This window comes from Sphaeramia orbicularis, chromosome 24 (assembly GCF_902148855.1).
Source record: "Sphaeramia orbicularis chromosome 24, fSphaOr1.1, whole genome shotgun sequence".
Classification (NCBI taxonomy): domain Eukaryota; kingdom Metazoa; phylum Chordata; class Actinopteri; order Kurtiformes; family Apogonidae; genus Sphaeramia; species Sphaeramia orbicularis.
This window is the reverse complement of record NC_043979.1, coordinates 11,402,750-11,426,911: the sequence shown is the minus strand read 5'-3', so window position 1 is coordinate 11,426,911 and position 24,162 is coordinate 11,402,750. Positions and strand designations below refer to the sequence as shown.

General features: G+C 37.0%; 1 long non-coding RNA gene across 1 annotated transcript; it reads left to right on the top strand.

Annotated features, from left to right (window-relative positions):
* The first annotated feature begins 215 nt into the window (after positions 1-215).
* On the top strand, positions 216-21,222 carry LOC115415292 (uncharacterized). The gene is made up of 3 exons (XR_003934790.1): positions 216-336; positions 9,169-9,174; positions 21,212-21,222. It is a non-coding gene; the product is annotated as an uncharacterized LOC115415292 (long non-coding RNA).
* Positions 21,223-24,162: the final 2,940 nt, after the last annotated feature.

Here is a 24,162-nt window from a genome sequence, read left to right as displayed (position 1 = left end):
CTACATATATATATATATATATATATATATATATATATATATATATATATATATATATTTCTGTTATATAATGATTTGTTACAATGCACTGTATGGCTACACATGTGAAATCTAAATAAAAAGAAGTTTAAAAAAAAAAAAAATGATAAAAACATACATATAAAAGGTACTAAAAGTATAACAACAATGTTCCTTAAAAGCATCTCAAAGCCAAACCCAATTCAGTCAACTGGAAAAACATCTACATCCACATTTGTCCTTTTCCCATTGATTTAAAATGACTTTGAATGTATGAAAAGTGACCAGTTCCTTTAGTTTAATGTCCTTTTGTAGGTTGTTCCAGGCAGTGTCCCAATACTTTTCTCCATTTGTGTATGACTTAGGGAAATATACTATGAGGCTAGCTATATTTAAGCCACCTAAAAGTGAACAAATCAGTCTTGCTATTTTTGGGTGTTTTTATTGCTTTACCTTGTCATCATGAAGCATGAAACAGCATTAGCTAATTTATATTCATACTTAGTCTTTTCATTCAGTCTGAGAGGAGAGAGCTGTGGAAGGACAATGTGTTTTCAAACCCTAACCCTAAAGAGATGGATTTTTCTAACGTTAACTCTGCAGTTTTAAATAATACTACCATAGATGCACTTCATTCTTGAATATAGGATGAAGAACAGAGGACCGAGGAGGCTGGTTGGAGTCTTTTTAGTGAGGACTCAAGGAGCTACACTTTGAGAAGAGGGATGGGAACGTAAAAAAAAAATTCCAAACTAGGCCATTTAAGAGCTGTATGTCCTCTTCCTCGTCCTATATGAGTGGAGGTGGTTGTCAGAAGTAGAAGAAAGTCACGACAACATGTGGCATGAGTCAGACGCCTCTTCACCTGTTCTCCATCTCAGCCCCTTCATCCCATTCTCACCACTGTTGCCTACCACTCATCACTGGCACTCCAACTCCACCGTATCATCTGGACATTTCTAGCATAACATTTCATATAGAAACATACTACGTGTAAGAGCCAAAATAGTCGGCTGCAAATATGGTTTTACCTCCCAAAAAATTTAACAAAAGGTTTACAATAGTATCAGATGTACTTAAAGACATACTAAAATCAAATCAAATCAAAATGGCGGCCGTCAGGTCCTTAAAATGACCATTACTCCTTTGTATTCCTCTTAGACCAGGAATACCTGTGGCTGATACATGTTTTGGCCATGTAATATTTTAATTAGCATATTTGCATGATAGATGAGTGATTAAAAGTATAATTATATAGTAAAGCAATTGGTTACAAGCATATTTATGTGAAAAATAAGTAGAATTTCCCTTAAGTAATTGCAGTTTTCTCCTTTCTCGTATCATTTTGCCTAGTGTTGGTGGTTTCTGTGGTTCATAACCATTCTTTTGATTCCAATAAAGAATAAAATCATTACAACTGTGTGGTACTGTAAAATTAGTCAAAACAGGGCTGCCATGTGAAGGCTCAGTACCACTAACCCCTTTTAGTTTTTTGTTTTATTTTTTATTTTTTTATATACGGTATATTTTAATATTTTTTTATAATGTGGTTTGCTTTTTTGTGCATTTTTTTATTTTATTTTAATACCGTCCTTCTTACATATCTTTTTTCTGTTTTCTTCAGTTGGTTCTTCTTTTTCTGTTTTGTTTTGTTTTGTTTTTTTAAAATATATACTTTTTGCACTGTGACCTTCACTAGATTTACCATTAGTCGTTGCACTCTTCTTCCCATAGAGGTTGATTATAGTGATTCTCACACATTGTGCAATTACAGTGGACTATGTGCAGGAGGCTTTCTGGGGCAGCAGTCTTACTGGTCATAACTGGCAGGAACTAGTTGTCCACCAGTTTCCATCCCCAATCCACTGTGTTCATGTCACCTTCCTTTCCAATCCACACCATGATCTGGAAGTAAACTCTTTGGCAGTGGAATTTGGTTGAGGACTCAGTTAAAGGCAGACATTCTAGGGTAACAAATGATTTCCCAGGGAGGAGAGTTGGGATGGGGGGTGATTTAAATAGTCAAGGATGAATTTCATTTCAGCAAAATGGTATGCACTGTGCTGCCATCAACATTTCAATGAAATACATATATAATATCAAATGTCAGTATGCTTCTCCACCATCTTTTGAATTGCTGAAAATTGTGAATTTAGTTTTGTTGGGTTAAGTATAATACCAACTTTATACTCCAAAACATCTATAGAGGATGCATTACATATGTATTACCTTTTTCAAATTGAAATGAGTGACCATTTTAAAGGGTTCACACACAGGCCTCTGTTCGGGCTACTTCAGAGTTGTTTATGATCAAAGTTATACAACTCCAATTGAAGTTACTTTTGGGTGCAGTAACTTTTACACTGAATGTCAAGTCTGTGTTTTAGCAAAAAAAAAAAAAAAAAAAAAACAGGGTATGAGTCTAAAAACACTTACTGAGTAGGAGTTACATGACATATGCTAAATTGTTTACATCTCTGGTTCACCCCAAACAAAGATAAAACCTTACAGTAATCCACAAAATCATGTGTTCCATTAGTATGTAATCATGTCAGTTCCAGTGGATTCATAGACTCAGACAACATGGGGTTAGACACCAATATTACTTGGTTAGGTTAAATAATGAAAGAGTTAGGATATTTTAAGGGCTTCCTGCTCCTTTTGGATGCTATCTTGAAAATTACACCTTTCTAGTGGTCAAACTTTGGTAAACTTGTTTTAAGGACACCTAATACTACAAAAAACAGCTGAGAAATTTTTGTCAGAATTTTTTTTAGGTTTAGGTGTTTTTTACCTCCGCCAAGGAGGTTATGTTTTTGCCAGGGTTTGTTTGTCTGTTTGTTTGTTTGTTTGTCTGTCCATTAGTGTGCAACATAACTCAAAATGTTATGGACAGATTTTGATGAAATTTTCAGGGTTTGTTGGAAATGGGATAAGGAAGAAATGATTAAATTTTGGTGGTGATCGGGGGTGGGGGGGCCCACAGGGGGGCCCATTTCCAACAAACCCTGAAAATTTCATCAAAATCTTTCCATAACTTTTTGAGTTATGTTGCACACTAATGGACAGACAAACAGACAGACAGACAAACAGACAGACAGACAAACAGACAGACAGACAGACAGACAAACAAACAAACAAACAAACCCTGGCAAAAACATAACCTCCTTGGCGTGGGGGGGGGGGGCCCACAGGGGGGGCCACTGATCAGCCTTGGCAGAGGTCTGCGCTCTCCGAGTGCTTCTAGTTTTGTTTTGTTTTTTTTTTCATATATGCAGCCGCCTAAAAGGTAGGAAACATATGCAAGTCTACATCAAAGCTGCACTTACTTAATCTATGCAAATGCAGATATTCGTCCTTAAATGAGCAGCCTTTGCATTTAATAATTACAGCTCTTTATTGGCTCTGAAGAATTTCTCATAACCCTGAATGCTATCTAAGAGTAACAAGCTTTGTAGAAGTGATGCAACTAAGAACAAGCACGTTTTTTTTTAAGCATGAAGAACTGACATTTCAACCTGTTCCCTTGATATTTCCAATATTACATTCTTTATATATTCCTAGATGTTTCATGTAACAGTGCATATGTGGGTGTTTTTAATGAAAAATCAGTATGGGGAGGAAAAAGAGGAGGAGGGCTGTAGCAAAGAAATAAAAAGGAGCTGCTGTCAAAGTCATAACTTCGCTTCTATACAGCCAGTTAATTAAAGGCCTTCACGGTAGCACGTGGATTTGAATTAATCTGTCCTCATTACTTTGGAGAAACTTGTCAGTTGTATTTCTTTCTATTCTCTTTCAATCTGTTCCACTTCATTTTTTCATCAGTGTATAAATCACCCTCACTGTTTTGTTAGTGGTTTCTTTAGTTTTTTTTTTTTTTTTTTTTTTTTTTTTGAGGATTCAGTGTTCATCCACCCAATTTAAAATGATGTCTCTCCCATCCTCCTGTCACTCTGAGTTTGGCTGATTGCTGTATGTGAGCTGGGCTACAAGTTAGATATCTGTCAGAGCTGATGTACTGTCTGTTAGTTTTTTTGGAAGCTGATGTTTGCTGCAGTGGAAAACTACCACGGATGTGGCTTATAATTGTTTGGAAGACCACAGGTTTCCAGGAAAAGGATAAGAAAACATTTCCCCTGGTTCAGTTCCAGTACAGAAATTAAAACCAGAAAACAAATGATTGTGAATTATGGGATTTCATTTGTTCTGATATGCAGGTAAAATCCCTGATATGTAGAACTAGAGTTACTGTCCTGCTTCTGCAATCCAAGTCATGTTGTAGTCTACATCCATCTCTGGCTGAGAAAAATAGGTTATAAAGGAATTTAGTTTAAAAAGTGTATGTGTTTATCATGTAAATGTGTACCGTGTGAGAGTGTGGGTGCTTGAAAAGCGTGGGTATTTTTAGCTTACCGGCTGACAGACTGTAAGCTATTGTCATCATGCGGCGTCCGGCGGCGGCGTCTGTCATCCGTTACAAAACTTTCAATCATCTTCTTCTCCGAAACTACAATTCCAATTGACTTCAAACTTGGTATACAGCTTCTTTATGATGATGTCAAAAAAAGTTAGTGAAATTATTTGGATCCGGATCTGATTCTGGATTTGGTACGGCTTTGAAAAATTTCCCCATTATAAGAGATTGATGCAATAACTTAGTAAATATAAATGATATCCAGTGTAAATTTCTACAGTCCAGCCCTGATGGGGAGATGACCAAAACGAAGTTGGCCACATGCTGATCAGGATCTTCTTCTGGATCCGGGAACTTACGCAAAATTTAACATGAGCTCTTATGGGGGAAAAATTTCAATCGTCTTCTTCTCCGAAACTCCAGTTCTGATTGACTTCAAACTTAGTATATAGCTTCTTTATGATGATGTCAACACAAGGTATTGAAATTATTTCAATCCAGATCTGATTCTGGATTTGGTGCGACTTTGAAAAATTTTCCCATTTTAAGAGATAGGAAGTGGATTGATCCAATAAATCAGTAAGTATCAATGATATCAAGTTGAAATTTGAATTTTTTTATAGATCTGATTGGAATATGACCAAAACACGGGCAATTTCTGTAATATAATAAATACACAGAACTGGGTGATAATAAATGGCATCTGGATACATTTTCCAAAGCTTTTAATTTGGCTGGTAAGCTACAGGGCAATTGGTCCTATTTTTTTTTTTTTTTTTTCATAATCAGCGAGTGCCTTCTTGAGTTATGACCAAAATGTTTTTTCCAAAGTAATTTTTGACCTCTGACCTCCACATTTTCATTCAATCCTTGTCAAAGGCCAAAAGGGCACAGTCAAGGGATTACTGCCTTCAAGAGCTGCATCACAGACAGCCACTAGATGCTGGCTAAAAAAAAAAGCCTGGCCTATAGTAAAGGTTTTTTTATGTGTTTCAGATTTTCTCTGAACCTTACCTGTGGGGTACCGCAGGGCTACATTTTAGAGCCAATTCTGTTTTTATTACCTCCACCAAGGAACGGCGGGGGTTATGTTTTCATTTGGGTTTGTCTGTTTGTTTGTCTATTTGTTTGTTTGTCCGTTAGCAAGATAACTCAAAAAGTTATGGAAGGATTTGGATGAAATGTTGAGGAAATGAGGAAATGTTGATACAGGCACAAGGAACAAATGATTAAATTTTGGTGGTGAGCAGGCGGTGGGGGGTGGGCTGATTTGAACATTCTTCCTCTGGGACTGGTAATTTCAAAATGTTTCTTATCACTTACACAGGTGTGGCTCAGGTGGTAGTGTCGGTCGTTTAATAATGGGTTGGTGATTTGAATCGGTCTCTGTCCTAGTCATGTGCTGCCGTGTCCTTGGGTAAGACACTTCACCCACCTTGCCTCCAGTGTCACTCACACTGGTGTATGAATGAGTATGAATGTTCGGTGGTGATCGGAGGGGCCGTTTGGCAGCTGTGCTTCTGTCAGCTATATTTGTAGCAGCTGTGGCTACAAATGTAGTTCACAATGTAGATGGAACAATAATGTAAAGCGCTTTGGGTGTCTTCAAAAGCACTATAGAAGTCCAATCCATTATTATTATCATCTATATGCAGATGATATCCAGTTGTATTACTCCTTCAAGGACTCAAAGTTATATAAATTGTCCTCCTTAACCAGCTGTCTGACTTCCATCAAACAGTGGTTAAGTGATCATTTTCTTCAACTTAACTCAGATATGATTGAGACTTTGAGTATTGCTCCGCAAAATTGTAGACTACTGTAACAGCTTTTTTACTTGTCTGAGCAAGAAAGATCTTCATTGCTTTCAGGCTGTTCAAAACTCCGCTGCAAGACTTTTAAGAGCACACATCACAGTGGTTTTAGCAGAACTACGCTGGCTCCCATTAGTTCATTTTAGGACTTATTTATTCATTCATCTTCTGAACCGCTTTGTCCTCAATAAGGTCTCGGGGGTGCTGGAGCCCATCCCAGCTACCATTAGGTGAAGGTAGGGTTCACCCTGGACATTCATCGTGGGGCTTCATTTTAGGATTAATTTTAAAAAATTTTGTTCTCACTTGTAGAACTTTAAATGGTCAAGCCCCTGTTTACATTTACAGTTGCTACAATTGCATTACAGTACACGTGCTCTCAGATCTTCAAGTCAGTGTCTACTGGTCATCCCCCACACCCACTTCAAAACTAGAAGGGATCGAGCCTTTCAAACAGTGGCCCCCAGACTATGGAATGCATTTCCGCTGTCACTTCACATTTTAAATTCTGTCGAGTCTAAAAAAAATGCTGCTGAAGACCTTGTTTTGTAGACAGGCTTTTAGTTAACTGTGAGTTTTATGACAATTTGTTTTTATATTTTTATGCCTGTGTATGCAGCTGTGTGCCTACTTTTCCTGATTTGATTGTAAAGCACTTTGTGAATTCTTTCTGTGAAAAGTGCTATATAAATAAACTTTACTTACTTACTTTTTTTTCTTCCCCAGGACTCATTATGATGTCATTGTTTTTATTTTGATCATTTGAGTGTTATGGTTGTTCATCTTTAACCCTTTATTGGGCAAGTGATTATTTTTGGTAATTTCCCCAAACATAAAATATGGGGTTGATCCCATGCCTCAGTGAGGTCAAGAAGCATGTTGGTTTTTATAATACGATACAGTGATTCAGAGAGATATTATAGACATTTTGAAACTAACTTGTAAATAGTGAATATGAGTGATTTTTGTCAGTTTATGAACTGTTAACAGCTGTTTTATTGCATGTGTTTACTTTTTAGCAAGTGCTGCTCAGATGTTTCATGACAAGAGGAGGTAAACTGTTGTCATGCCAACCAATGAGGAGGCAGATGACGATGTCCAATAACACACTAAGGTTGAAATTTTTAATTTCAGCATTTTTCAATGAGTGCCCTATAAAGGGTTAACCAATCCCACCATTTACATGCTCTCAGGGTTAACAGAAGGCTTTAATATCTGACGTATTTGGTGTTGAAGGAAAAGTGATATTGAAAGTTCACTGACACAAAGCTCAACTGTCTGTGTGGTTAGTGTATAAAACCAACAAGACCAGATGAATTAAGTGTCTTACGCAAATATTTGATTAAGTTTAGCATTTTACTATGTCAGTAAAATGGTTTAGTGGAAGCTCACATATCTCCCCCCATAATCCCCACCTCAGCCCTGTTGTTGAAATATGGTCATTTCAGGCACCAAGGAACCCACATGGTAAATGGACTTCCACTTTTACAGAGCTTTTCCGTGGGGATTCAAAGCACTTTAAAATGTGTCACAGTCATCCATTCACATATGCATTAAACAGTCACTGAGAGCAATTTGTGGTTCAGGGTTTTGTTCAAAGACATGTGGGGTCAGGGATCAAACCATTCTATGTCCATAGACTAAATTGCCAAAATGACCAAAAACACAAACTCCTGACTTCAAAACTACAGTTCAAAGACCAATGCCATGGCCTCCATCCACCTCTTATACACAGGCTAGGGGTCATGTTGAGTCCAAGTTAATTCTGCATGGTATTCTTCAGATATTTCTTTCAGAACTGGTGCATGAATTCTTGGGATATGGTTAGTAATGTCTTTTGTGCCACCACAGTGACCTTGACCTATGACCTCAATCAACTTTCATTCCATCCTTGAGTCCAAGTGAACACTGGGCACAATTTAAAAAGAAGAAATGAAAAAGAAATTGTGTCATTGTGTTCCCAAGTAGATGGATTGCCAAACAGACAGACACAGCATATATCACAACAACAATGCCTACAGCCCTGGTTATCACCAGCACAAAGGCATAAAGAGACAGATTTTTGTTGTAGCACTTTCACTAACATCTCTACCAGCGCTGTCCTCAAGCAAGAAGAATGTCCACTCTGCAGTTATGGGGGCTGATACGGCTGCACAACGATTTTTATTGGTCCAATAACACAGCGGCTTAATAAGTGTAATCTGTCCGCTAGCCCAAAGGTTAAAGCCCAGCAATATATCATTGTCCCACTGCTATATTGCCGATCTGTAATTGCCTTGCTGGTGGCTTAATTGTTGAGGTGTACGTGGAGATCATTTGGAAATGATCCATCACTTAGTACTGTAATAATGAGTTTCCAATGGTTGGCTGGGCTGAGGCAGCCTCCCTGGCTCCCCACAGAGGGAGTTGTTGAACCACAGCGCTGCACTGTGTAGTGAGGCGCAGCAGAGTGGAGACTGTGCGTGTGAAGGGGATTTCAGGTTGGTTTGTTTTTGTGTATGTGTGAGTATTACTCAGAGTAACACTCTTAATCAAACCAGCTATATCCCCTTGTGTCCTGTAATTTGTAAGTACAAATCTGCATTGCATAGAAATCCGCAAACAGAACATTTCTAATCCATAAAGCCGCATCATTTAAGATTACTATGAAGAGAGATTGAACTGTCTATTCTGTCTCTGTCACAAAAACAAAAAAAAAGCTAAAATGCCCCCATTTAAAAGAAGGGGCATCCACTTTAAGCGTCCTGCTTCAGGGCTGCAGCTTTAGATAATTTCTCACCAGATGCTTGCTCCAGCAAACATCACTTCCACCACTTACCCACTGGAAACGCACAGAACTCCAATTTGCAATTTTCACATTTTAAATGTCAACCTGTGGTTGATTATGCGGTCTGCTTTGCCATTAAGGCAGCATCTCAAAAGAATTTAGTGCAATTGCAGTGCAAAGGTTACAAGGTGCTGTTTTTGAAAGGTGCCTATTTTCTTAATAAAATGCACAGGATTTCTGCATCCAGACAACAACGGCGACGAGATTTGGGCAGTTTCAGCTAAACTGGGAACTTGCATAATGTCGATTGATGATCTGCAAGGAGGAAAAAAGAGCTCTTTCTTTTGCTGAACTTCATAAAGTGACATGTAATGATGGATTGGATGACAGGAAAAATGGTACAAAAAGCTTAGAGGCGGTTGATAGTAGCTGCTGCCGCTGTCATTATGAAATATTGACATCGTGCAGTGTCTCCAAAAACCTCTGTATGTGTGGATTTAGAAAATGAAGTGAAAAAGTTGTCTCCTGTCTGCTCTGACTAAACCAATTTACATTTGCTTAATGCTCTGCACCAAGGCAGAGAGCCATACTGTGGTGACAGCGGCGCTGTAATGAGATATGTTCCATTGGTTTGTTTACTGTGATATATGATAATCACCCTGTGTTTTGTTACATTTGTTACATCAGAGATGCTATTTCTGTAATATTGTCTTTCACTGTCCCTGGTACAAAGCGACATAATTGGTCACTTTATTATACAGTAAAGCATGTTTATGCTGTATGTTTTGCCCTCAAGAACAAAAAACTATTTATTCAGTAGTAAGGACTAGTCAATATGGCCTTGGGTTCTTAGTCTCTCTCAGCCCATATTAAGTCATACAAATGTCATCTGAATCCATCCAATAACACAGAAAAATGTGTTAATAGCTACCCTAGCAATTCTGAATGGCTAAAAGAAAAATCACCAAGTATAAAAATAAGTCTCAAAATCATGAAACAATACACAGTGTTCTGACATCATGCCCAATTGTGAGACGCTGTCAAAGAAATAATTCTCAGCTACCAGAGCTAGAGGACACTGAACTAATGAATCAACCCCAGTCCTCTCAGTCTGCAACACAATGGTATTTTTTTTCTTTCATTTATACAACATAACAATACTGATGTAAACACTCTAGTTTTTATGTTAATATAGTCTTAAGTGCAGTGTTGTAGTGAAGACCAGATGAATTAAGACCAAGTCATGGCCAAGGCCGCAGTGTCTCAACACCAAGAAAAGACGAGGACTGATTAGAAACACAACACAGGCATTAGAGCAACCTGCTTTTTCCAAATATTCAATACTGAGATGATGTGAGAGGTGGCATGCTTCCCTTTGCCAATGAGTAGCAGAATGAGGGAGCCTGCAAACAACTAATTCAAGCAAAAAAGTTTCACAGCTAAAAGAGATATTTACAGATTTTTTTCCAAGCAACAGTAATGGTGCTATCAAATAACAATCAGGAAATGCAACAGAAATTTATTGACATCCCTTCAGCTGTAATAATGCACCCGAGGCCGAGACAAGACAGAGGTGTGTGTCCAAACAGATCCAAAAAATGACATCCTATCCTCTTTTCCCAGACACTTTTCCTTCATGAGTTTTAAGAAGGATGGCAAGAATTCATAAGAACTGAGGGAAAAACACTGCAGTGATGAGAATCGGACGGTAATTGCATTAGGTAGATGTAACGTGGGTCGGCAGCAGTGAAACTACAATACCATGAAGATGGACCATGTGTTTTAATGCAGTACATAAAAATGAGCACTGCAGTAAAACTGGAAATTTATCACCAAGTTTGGAATAGAAAAAGGAGTAATAAAGGCTATAACTACACTAGCAGTCAGTCACATGCATCCTCCTTTCCACACCTATTTGTCAGTATGGATCCTGAATCAGCACAATAGCATTAAAATACTAAAACTATGCAAAATAAGCATTCAGTTATAAATTCTGTCTATAAATCTACTTGCAGGGTGACACGGTGGTGCAGTGGATAGCACTCGTGCCTCACCTGGGTTCGATTCCAACACCAGTCAATGGGTGTGGGACCTTTCTGTGTGGAGTTTGCATGTTCTCCCTGTGTCTGCGTGGGTTCTCTTCGGGTATGATATGCTGATAGGTTAATCGGTTAATCTAAATTGCCCATAGGTGTGTGAATGTGAAAGTGAGTGGTTGTTCGTCTCTATATATCGACCCTGCGATGAACTGGCGACATGTCCAGGGTGTACCCCGCCTTCGCCTATAAGTAGCTGGGATAGGCTCCAGTGACCCTAGTGAAGATAAAGCGGGTTCAGATGATGAATGAATGAATGAATGAAATCCACCAGCCTACATGTGGTCATTCTTACATTTACTTGGTGAATTAACCCATACAGACCCAGTGCTACTTTTGTGGCAGTTTCAAAATATTTTTTTTTTCTCTATAACTTTTTTTAAGTGATTCATCACCATTTATTATATATTATCCTCTGCATTTTGGGGGATTTAATGAAAATCAGGTATTTTCCTATATTTAATTTACTGATCATGCAGATGTTCATAAAAGCTCACATTAAAATTGAAGGCTGTTAGATCAGAAACAGAGAAAACTCAAGAAAAAGTGTCTCCCTCTACTGTCATTTACCGAACTAGTAGATGCTTTTAGTCACTGGTGGAGGTTTGGGTCTGTATAGGTTAAGGGATTTATCATCATTTATTGTAATATTATCCTCTGTATGTTGCGAATTGTCAGCGAAAATCAAATATTTACTTATATTTAATTGACTGATCAAGTAGATGTTCATAAAAGCTCAGATTAAAGTTGAAGTTTATTATATCGGAAACAGAGAAAACTCAAGAAAAACTGACTTTTTCAACAAAGATATTAATGACTGAACATAAAAACAAGTGTCTGCATCCATTGTTATTGATCCAACTCCACGGGTTTTACTGGTGAATCAATGTTGTAGAAGATGACGTTGTTTCCACGGTCACTACGGAGCCTCTGAATGTACAAATGGGTCATATCTGATGACTATGAAAAGATAACAAACTGTATTTTACACCAATGAGTTACATGTATTGATAGGATTAGTGGATCAACAGGTATTAAACATTTTACATCGGTAGATGCTTTTAGTCACTGGTGGAGGTTTGGGTCTTTATGGGTTAAGTGATTTATCATCATTTATTTAATATTATCCTCTGCATGTTGCGAATTGTCAGTGAAAATCAAGTATTTACTTATATTTAATTTACCGATCAGGTAGAAATTCATGAAAGCTCAGATTAAAGTTGAAGTTTATTATATCAGAGCCAGAGAAAACTGATGAAAAACTGATTATTACTGCAAAGATATCAATTACTGAACATAAAAACAAGTGTCTCCATCCACTATCATTGATCCAACTCAATGGGTTTTACTGGTGAATCAATGTTGTAGAAGATGACAGTGTTTCCATGTTCACTACAGAGCCTCTGAACGTCCAAGTGGGTCATGTCTGATGACCATGAAAAGATGACAAACAGCATTTTACACCAATTATTTACATGTTTTGATAGGATTAGTGGATGAACAGGTATTAAACAGTTTAGATCATTAGATGCTTTTGGTCAACAGCAGATGTTTGGCTCTTTATGGGTTAAACATCATCTTTCTACATTTATGACATTTTAACCCACAAATACACTTAACAGTTCACTGCTTACAGTTTAGTTTTATTAAGACACTGACTGAAGGAGATGAAAATTAATGAATAATATAAGTCTAGGTTGTGAATAGCTAACTCAACACTAAGTGTTTAAAGTACAAAACATATCATCATGTTAAACATTGTGGCATACGATTAAAATGTGCATCCTGTCCGTCATGTTACAGCATTGTGTTTTCTCCTTTCATAAAGATTGGAAGCATTGGACCTTCTTTCTTTTCCATTTATAGGAATCAGACAGCTCTTATCATAGCTGACACTTACATTTTCTAGGTCATTTCACTCAGTTATGAACTTTCGTAAGCAAGAAAGACCGTGAGGACACACATTAGACCAGAGGGGTCAAACTCATTTTAGTGCAGGAGCCACATTCAGCCCAACATGATCAGAAGTGGGCCGGACCAGTAAAATAATACTATAACAACATATAAATAATGTGAACTCCAAGCTTTTCTCCATATTTTAGAGTGAAAAATGTAAAATGACAAAATAAAAATGTTTACATCTACAAATTATCCTTTAACTCTTTAAAACCTAACGTGTCATCGCTGACACACATTGAATGGCTGTAACTCTTTCACTGTTTGTGCAGCTGGAAAAATTCCAACGGTTTCTGAAACCTGAGACGTTGCACTTTATCGGCTTTATTGGGTCATTATGGTAATTTCGCTCACTCCTGTACTAGAAGCTGGAGAAGTCGTTTTAGCAGAATTATAACATGCACTAAATTGTAAATCACTGGTAGATTTTGAAAGTCCTCTGGAAAAATGGTCAAAAGGACTCACTCACAGCATATTTTCTAACCTTTTTATAATCAAAATAAGAAAAAAGTCCATTTTAGGCTTAGGGTTTAAAGGGTTAAAAAAAATGTGAGTTACATAAACAACTATGAACAAATTGAAATTTCTTTAAAAAATTAAGTGCAATTTTAACAACATTATGCTTTATCTGCTTATTATTTACACATGTACATTACAGCTCACAGATCCCAGTGGATCTTCAAATACACAAAGCATTTAGTAACAGGCAGAATATTGTTAAAATTACACTTATTTTTCTTGAGACATTTCAGGTTGTTCATATTTGTTCAAATTACTCAATTTTTTTGTGAAAGGATAGTTTGTAAATGTAAACATTTTTTATGTCATTTTACTTTTTTACACTAAAACAAAGAGAAAAAATTGGAGTTGACATTATGTATATGTTATTATGATATGTTTTAATATAGGCTGGATTGGAACTTTTGGCGGGCTGGTTTTGGCCCACAGGCCATATGTTTGACACCCTTGGCCTAGACCTCTACAAAGTGGTGTTGAGACCTGGACTGATCTCAAGGACTACAACACAAGTTGGGTGAGAGATCAAGTGAAGTAAAGCTTCTTTGTAGGTATTGAAGTTTTACATTAGAAAATGTTCCTACATTGGCAAAGTTTAGAAAAAGGTCCTAAATTTAGCAAAAATAACACATGCTCACTTCAGAATGAAAGGAGTTAATGAATAAATTCAGCTATAGTGAACATTGACCTCAAGTGACACATCAGATGAATATTCCCATGAACACAAAATAACAGCTGATAATAGAAATAAGTCTAGTTTTGAAACATTTCATTTAACAGCAACAAAAAGCTCATTTTATTATATCACCACCTTCTGCTGACACCACAAAGCCTGCTTTCTTCACACCAAACTCTACTTACACAAACACTCACAAATCACATTATATTTTCTTAGATTTTTCAAACAAGTGTACTTTAAATTCACTTGAAATTTTTACAGAAACAAGCCATTTCTGACCTGGAATACCCTGAAGACGAAACTGCTGAAAAGCTATAAAATGCTCCAGTGCCACGTCTTACTTCTTTTATTTTCACAGCCTCAGCAGGCACTTTCTGTCATGTATAATGTGTTTACAAAGAGACCTCTGAATGTGTTTTACACTTTAATTAAATGCAACAAAATAAGCCACAATGAGCCAAATGAATTAACTTTAAGATGAGTTGAAGCTCAAACACTAAAGAAGGTCAGAGTATCGAGAAAGTACAAAAACATTTTTACAACATAAAGACAAAATATGGTGAGAAACAATTAAGTACGTTAAAGAATATTGTACATATAGGTGTCAATAAGTATCTTAAATGTACCATTTTGCTGACTAAACACACAATTTAACTTGGCAACCTGTAACACTCTACCCCTGTAGGAAACATGGCTGCCATTGAGCCTGTTTACATGAGCATAAAAGTCTGATAACTGGGAGTAATCGGATAATTGTAATAATCAGATCTAAAGCATTTACGTCTACTTAAGAAATATGATAACCTATAAATCCTTCTTTAGACGCTCCAATCCTTTATCAGATTTCTTTTGGAGTATGTACGTACGTAGTGATGGTAGACTCAAACTTCCCATTTTTGTCTTCAGCTCATGTTTGAATATGTATCTTGCATTCTCTACTATTTTAAATGTCTTTACACATGTAAAGACATAAAAGAATGAAATAGATCAGATTAACCTGTATACATGCAGGAAGACTTAGAAGTAGTGTGGTAGTACAAGATCGGTCGTGGTCTTGAGACCGGTCTTGGGTGCAGGGCCGGACTGAGACTCATTTTCAGCCCTGGAGTTTCATACCTCAGACCGGCCCACTTTAGATCACGACCGATTATTATTAAAATCATGCAATTATAACCTTACATGTTAGGTCTACACACTGTTCTGCAAAGCCTTCTAATTCAGTGTATTTTCTAAAATATTTCCAGTTCAGCACAAGTAAAGGTTGCTTCACAATGTGGATTTATTTCAAAAGTGAGTGCACATCGACATCTCCAACATTATTATTCCTCACAACACAACAATAACAGAATCTATATTTTTGTTCTTATAAGTGTTAACATTTTTCAAACCTTTAAAATGTTTGAAATGAAATGAAAGTATAAAAATATTAAAAATTAAAAAAAAATAAAATAAAGCTTGCTGCACTTTCTAATAACTATTATTTTTTTATCCTCTGCAACAAAAGATTTCCATCATAACTTACTTGCGGTTTGTTCCATCAATGCTATTGAAAACTTTTGGTATAGTGATATTAGGGGTTTGATGAGGATGATAAGAAAAAAATATGTGTATCCTGTGACTGAGGGTGAGCAAAACAATTAAAGCTAACAACAGACTCATCTTCATCTGTCTCCTTTGTGCCTTGTGGTTCAGGGTTGTGCTGCTGAGCTGCTCCTCTGTCATCAGTAGACTCTGCTCTCCCTTTCACACTTCCTCCAGTTTCCCTAGACTCGCCTGCACCTGGATCACAATAAAAAATAATATCTACAGACATTTTGACTTACTGAACTAATTAAGATATTTACATTGGCAAAATATGCAGGCTTATTTGATATTACTTTATGCTATTGCCTTTCAGTTGTGGGCTTTGTGTATTTACTGTCTCACTTTTAATAATAAAAAATAAAATAGGTCAGGACTATCATTTGGGTCTAGAAAGTGGTTTTAGTAGAACTAATGCTTGTTCACACAGTCTGTTCCAACAGCTCACCTTTTCCTTCCATCCTGACAGGAACAATCCCCTCATCACTACTGGCTCCTGGCTCTGCTTCTGACACTAAAGCACATTTTAAAAATGGTCATAATTCTCAGCACAGATCTTCTATTTTGCAAAGCCTTGGTGTCAGTTTCATTCATGTAGTGCTGAATCCTGGAGCATCTCAGAGCACCTTTCACATTGAACAGGCCTACACCATACTCTTCATTGTAGCCTATTTATTCATAATCTTCCCTCTATGAGCAGTCCTACCTGCTCACTCTGGACTTGTGGGCTCATGGCTGGTGTCTGCTGCTGGATCTGCTTTCTGACTCTGAGGAGCTACAAGACAAAGTTTCCCAGTTATGGGGCGTCGTATCATACTATTATTTAAATTACATAATGTTATGTTCCACGTCACAATGCCACACAATTCATTGACTCGATAATTAACTAACTTGAAAGGTGGTTTACCCGGTTCATCGTCCTTATTAGTTGTTTCCAACCGGGAGGTCGTTTTTGTGAAAAAGTTGCCGATTTTGGCACATTTGGCTGCGTTTGCTTCCAGAGCTTTCCTCTTTTTAATTCTTGTCTTCTCCACACCACCTTTGCTCTTTCTATTATCCATGTTTCAAACAGTAAACACAGCTGACCATCCACAGCCTACAGAGCACAGATGGTATATGCTCCACAGCTACAGTACAGAGCTACTAACCGTATGTAAGGACATGTTACGTCAGGTCACGGTGTGTCCACAAAAAAAAAAAACAGGAAGAAAACAAACAGTTTACTAGTAGAGGGGGTGGGGCCCAGGAACAGCGGCTGCAGATTACGTGATCAACTCAGTACTATGACTGAACACCGGCCCCCAAAAAATAAATAAATAAAATATTAAATACATATTTAAAGTGAACTCCGGCCCTCGCGGCCCAGATATTATACCGGCCCACCGGGAATTGTCCCAGTCCTCCCGATTAGCCAGTCCGGGCCTGCTTGGGTGCATTTTTACTCAGTCTTGTCTCGGTCTTGGACTGTGCAGACTCGGGATTTTAAGACAAGACCGGTCGAGACCACCCCTGTTAAGTTATTTGCTCACGCCACTGATTAGAGTAGAAAGGGATCTATTTCAAAGCAACCAGTTATTGTTGCTTGATTTGTTTCCCATGGTCCCCCAGCAACGGCTACATACAGACCAAGGTTATTATCGTTAACAAAAACTAACGAAATGACGAAAACTGGAATTGTAAAAACATTGTCGTTAACTGAAATAAATAAAACTATAATTAAAAGAAAAAAAACGATAACTAACTGAAACTGTATTGTGTGTTTACAAAACTAACTAAAACGTATAAAAATTCTGGATAAAATTCCCTTCGTTTTCGTCTTTGTCAGTGTCGCATTGATATAAAATCAATTTATTTCCCTCAAGCAATTTTAGCTGCTGGCACCATATGATATTTAACAGTCCGTCACTTCTTGTCACTCGTCGTTTAGGCATCTTCTCGTCCCCACTCTAACTGGAAACATGGAGACTAAAGTTGGGAGAAAGCAGCAGAGTCCTGTCTGGGATTTATTTGAATATGATGGTGAAGAAGATAAAAGATATAAAGAAACTAAAACTAAGCATTTAGAAAATAACAAAAACTAATAAAAAACAAACAAACTAGCAAACCTGCTCTAAAAACTGAATTAGAGAAAAAAAAGTCAAAACTAAATAAAACTAAACTATAATGAAGAATCCAAAACTATTATAACCTTGATACGACAAACCGCACAAATGACAACACCCACCCCACACCCCCTCCCTCATGCATGCGGTGAGAGTGAAGGAAGACCAGGAGAAGGTGTTTACATGTCCGGCAGCAGTGATGTCTGCATACTCGTTAGTAATAAAGTTTAGTTTCTAAAACCACAAAGAATACATCTGTAAAATGACATGCAAAACCAAACTGAACCAAAAACCAGGACAAAAAATAAGGCATATTTATTCATGAGTTTGTTTTGGGTGGTGAAGACGTTTGAGTGTTTTGTCATTACATTTTATTCAGGCTTGGTATGCTTCCATTATTTTAACGCTGTCATTCTGTGAATGAAACAGCTGCTGTTCAGTTGATGGATGCTGGGTTTTTGACACAGAAAAATAAACTAAGAATTCAGATTTCCTGCATTGTGGTGCTTTGAAAAAAGTGTGGAGACTGTTTGTCACCATTACTGTTGTTAAATAGGGAATTCTTACTTTGTTCATTCTTCGAATAATATTTCATTGTATGTACAGTCTTGATCTTGGGACAAATCCAGCTGTGTTAATCTGATTTCTCATAATCAGATTACTGCTGTTATCCGATAAAGCATATCAGATTATTCTGTTTGCATGGTCATTTGAATAATCTGACAACTCCAGAAATCAGATAATGATCGGAGTACTGGTGAACATATAAACAGGCTCAGTGCTGCTCAGAACAAACTCTTAACTCAACAAGCTCTTAAAAGTTTAAGAGCACTGCACGAGGCCAAACTGAGAAACAGCCAATAACAAACTTAGATATGACCTTAAGTGATACTGCCAAGCAAACACAATCCTCGCTGAGCCATGTCATCAACAACGCCAGCAATAAATGAAAGCACAAGCAGGTTCTTATCTGACATACGAGTCCAAATGTGGTGAACAGAAGAGGTGTGTACTGGCCCAGGAAACTTTATTTGTCTAAAAACCAGACAACGACCGGTCTCTTGAAAGTGGATGGCAAAACAACAAGTCCTTGCTGAAGTGTTTTGAATGAGAAGCACAGGCTGGACAGTAAAGGAATAGTGTTTAAACATCACATCAGGAATGAGCACAATGTCCAAAAATCCAAAATCACTCATATTCACTATTTACAGCTTCAAAATTTCTATAAAATCTCACTGAATTTTTACAGTGTTATAAAAAACCAACATGCTTCTTCACCTCACTGAGGCATGGCATTAGCCCCATATTTATTCATTTATGTACAAACTAGAACACTGAGGTCATCAAACGCAGGGTTACTAGCAACTCCCAGAAATATTACAAAGAAAATGGGGGACGCAGCCTTTACTAACTATGCACCAAAGTTATGGAATACAATTCCAAAAGAGATTAGAGAAGCCAGTTCACTGAATATATTTAAAACCAAATTAAAAACATTTTTATTCTCATTAGCCTTTGAAAGGAGATAAAAATGGGGTCACAATTCAGGAACCAGGAATGTGCGCTGTTTTTATTTTTATTTTATTTTATTGTATTGTATTTCTGTTTTTATTTTTTTATTTTATTGTATTTCAAATTTCATCTTATTTCTTGCACTTCAAAAATTCTATGCATAATCAAATATTTTAATGTGCGCTGTTTTATTTTTATTTTTATTTTATTGTATTTCTCTCAAATTTCATTTTATTTCTTGATGTATAATCAAATCTTAATGTATTTTAATATTGTATTTTTTCAATCAATGTGAAGCACTTTGGGCTACAATTTCTGTATGAAAGGTACCATACAAATAAAGTTTATTATTTTATTATTTATATTATTATTATTATTATTATTATTATTATTATTATTATTATTATTATTATTTAATGTTTGCAGAAATTACCAAAAATAGTCACTTGCCCGATAAAGGGTTGAATTTGATTGGACGATAAACCCAGAAAAAAGCTGTGGATAAGCCAATCACAATGCAGCTAATTAAAACATGACAAATCACTAATCTCTAACCTGAAATATAGACTAATATTTAATAAAAATTATTAGAAAATTATACTGTACATCAGGAGCTTCTTTTAAAATGACCCAGTTATAATGATCAACCTACGCTAAAAATAGCTAAATATACAGTGATTAACAAATATATTAATACCGCCACCCAATGTTTCTGTAATAGTTAATATACCAGTACGTAGAAGCTCTTTTAACTGACTATATTTTTGATGCTGAGAAATAATAATTATTGTTAGACATGAATTTTTGAATTTATTGTTTCACTAAACAAAAAAAGAAAAAATTGTAAAGCACATTATTGTTTTTTTTTTTAATTTAGATGTCAAATTATAGTAATTTACCTGCATTCCTGAACAGAAAAATACATTTTAGCGGTTGAATGTTATGCCTGATTAATTGCTGACTAAGACTTTATTTTTCATTCAAATTTACACCATACAGTGCTCACAAGAACGAGATTTCGTTGCCTTGGCTTTGAATACAGCAAAAAACAAAAATAGAACTGTAACAATGTTGCACATAAAATAATTCCACTTGACACAGCCTTAATGCTTAAACTCCTGCAGAGAAGCCCAGTGAATCACCTGAAATTTGAAGATAAAAAGGTGAATTCAGGATGAAATTCCTAATTCCTGTTAAAAAATGGTAAAACGTCGAGTCGCATTAGTCACAAAACACTTGATGATGCCGGATGGGCTCAGAGGGAAATAAAGGTAGTCTATTAAATCAATCAACAATTAAATCAATCCAATTTTTTTTATATAGCCTCACATCATAACAAAAGTTATCTCATGACACTTTACATTTAGAGTTGATCTAAACCAGACTCTAAAGCCAATGTGTTAGTGTGTATTTATTTATATACTGCATACAACTCATATGCACAGTAGAGCTGCACAATATATCATTTGAGCATCGTCATCGCGCTGTATGTGTGCGCAATAGTCACACTGCAGGTCCTGCAATGTAGAAGACAAACGAACTTAATGTGTTCTCATCTAATTTCAAGGGTACCTGACACACACTCCACGTAGAGATCCACCAATCATAATCATTCTGAATCAGTTTGGACTGAGTTGCTGGTAACAACATTGAAAAATGACCAACGAACTGGACAAAATCACCTAAAATGAAGACTTGGTGCCAAAAAAGAAAAGCAATGTCAGTTATCTGGAATTATTTCGGCTACAAGAAAGAGGATACTGAAACACGTGTTTTGTGTTGATAGTGCCTTGCAACTGTTGCCACAACAAGAGGTAACACAGGTAATTTGTTTGACCATTTACATCGGCACCATACAGCTATTATATCCTCCTGAGTATTTTTTCATATCGTAATATATATCGCAGGGTTAAAAAAATCACAATGGCAATTTTTTTCCAATATCATGCAGCCCTAATGCACAGTATAACAGATGTACTGCATGAACCCTTATGGCACAATACAAGTCAGTGCATTTCTGGTAGCGCCTTAGGGTGCTTTCACACTGCGTACCTGAGTCTGTATCCAAGTACGTTAGACCCCAGAGTCTGCTTAATTTTATCAATGTGAAAGCAGACATTCCATGCTTGAGTACTGTACATGAGTCTGGCTGAGAAGGTAGTCCTGGGTACGGACTGAGTGGACTGCAGTTGCAGTGTGAAAGCGATCTGTGCCCGAGAACAGATGTGACCTAATCACCACTCTGACAACGGAAATGACCTAATCACCACGAGACCATAGACGGCGCTCCTGTTGTCTCCTGAAAAAGCCTCAGATTCGTGCAGCACGGGCTCACCTTATCAACCAAACCACTCGGTGATATATCAGGGACAACAAAGGTCGCTCTTCTTCACTTGCCTCAAACAGACTAAGAGATAGACGAGTATCGCCGCCATCGTAAACAAATGAACAGAACAGTTGCTCAGTTGATGACATAAGGGTTTGTCTACTTCTGATTTCCACATTTGTTGGATAGCGACAGAATTACTTCCACATCTCCACCTACTGTTTCGGTCCTGTAACACCCACTCGTATTTGGGCACGGGCCGTGGTACGTGCTTGTGAATGCAACATCTGCAAGAAAGGTGTGAACGTATCCAAGTACAGCACAGACTCGGGTACGCTGTGCGAAAGCGCCCGTTGACTCAGCAAATAGTCTGATCCTTCCATTCGATAATTACTGCAATGATTAATAAGTTTTAGCTGCAAAAAATGTATTTAGCTCCGATTGATGGTTTCATTAGTTTCTCATGTGTTGCATCTTTCTACATATTCCTGGTTTTTTTAGATAAGGATTATTGGCCTGCATCAAGCAAAGAAAAAAAAAACTACAGAAATTGCAAGATTGAAAACGTTCCGACATGTTATTAAACCCTTGAGGGATAGCCGTGAGTCCTCGTCTTCAAGGAAGAAATGTGGTTTTGAATGAAATCCTTTTTATTATTTATTCTAAAACAGTACTGCCATAATTCAATGAACACATTAAAGCAGAGCTGACTGTGTCTTATTGTTTCCCTGAATGGATACTATGGGTAAAATAGTTGATGTGATCTGTAGCCTTATCTTAAAGCTTGAGAAATGTGTATCTACAGATGTTTTGTGCAGTTAAATGTATAATATAATAGAATTTCATTCAAGTGGTATATTTCATATTCATTACATACTGTATATACAGGGTGAGGAAGCAAAATTTACAATATTTTGAGGCAGGGATTGAAAGACAGTGTATGACCAATTAGTTTATTGAAAGTCATGAGAATTTATTTGCCACAAGAAAATTGACATTATAGAAAATGTTTTTATTCTATATGTCCTCCTTCTTTCTCAATAACTGCCTTCACACGCTTCCTGAAACTTGCGCAAGTGTTCCTCAAATATTCGGGTGACAACTTCTCCCATTCTTCTTTAATAGTATCTTCCAGACTTTCTTGTAATAGTTTTGCTCATAGTCATTCTCTTCTTTACATTATAAACAGTCTTTATGGACACTCCAACTATTTTTGAAATCTCCTTTGGTGTGACGAGTGCATTCAGCAAATCACACACTCTTTGATGTTTGCTTTCCTGATTACTCATATGGGCAAAAGTTTCTGAAAAGGTATGGATAATAGTGTTAGGTATGATTATGACATCAATATATGTTTGGTTTCAAAACAATTGGCGTAGGGCCTGCTGAGAAAAAACAACTAAATGTTCATTGTAAATTTTGCTTCCCCACCCTGTAATGTTTGTACAAATATGGCCCTCAACGCACATATTCTCAAGGATTTTACCATCCAGTCATTCTACTAAATCTGTATTTTTAAGAGCTAATGCCTTTACACTGTGTCCTTTTTTGGCAAGTGTATTGTTTTGATACTGTATGCTCCGGTCAAGCTCCTCATACAGTATCTCTGTACAATGTAACTGTCTCATTTCTCCAACAGAAAACTGTGGCTATCATGCGAGTGATTTATATCTTCCTTGTGTGTGTTTTTTTCCCTCTCCCCCTCTGACTTTTCTGGCAGGCTGAAATTGCTTTATTATTCCCCCTGAGTCTGTCAAATCCCCCAGCAGCTACAAACTCATCACCCATCACTGGCTCTTTGTCTGAGAGGAAATAAAGTGTCGGGATTTCCTGGGTGACAGATTCATGTAATCGTCCTTCGTCCAGGCCGAGGGAACAACTCGATGGACACAGGAACGGAGCAGAGAAGAGGAGGAAAGAGGAAGTATATGTGTGGGGGGGGCTGCTAGATCAGTCTTCCTTTTACAGTGAAAATTGAGTTTCTTTGAAGGGGAGTTTCGCAGGTAGAGAGGGTCCAGGACCTTCCCTTTAGAATTCTGAAAAGGACAAAGTCACCCTTCCTTGCCTCAAGCCAATACTGCATTATGGGCTGGCAGAAAAAAAAAAAAAAAAAAAAGAAAAAACAGACAGCATTCACACTGAGGTTTCGATCAGCGATCCTGGATGATTTCCAGCCGTGTGGATCAACTGAATGTTACTCTAGATTCATGCTTGGGTCAACTGACAGCATTTTATTCTGTGTATTCTGCAACTCCTGCCCCAGTAGATAGCAAAACGCAGACAGCTTTTCAGAAATCTAACATCGATTTTTCCAGTAATTTGTGAAAGTGGTTGAGGGATGACATTATTTGAGGGGTTTTATCATTTTGCTTTTTACTTTA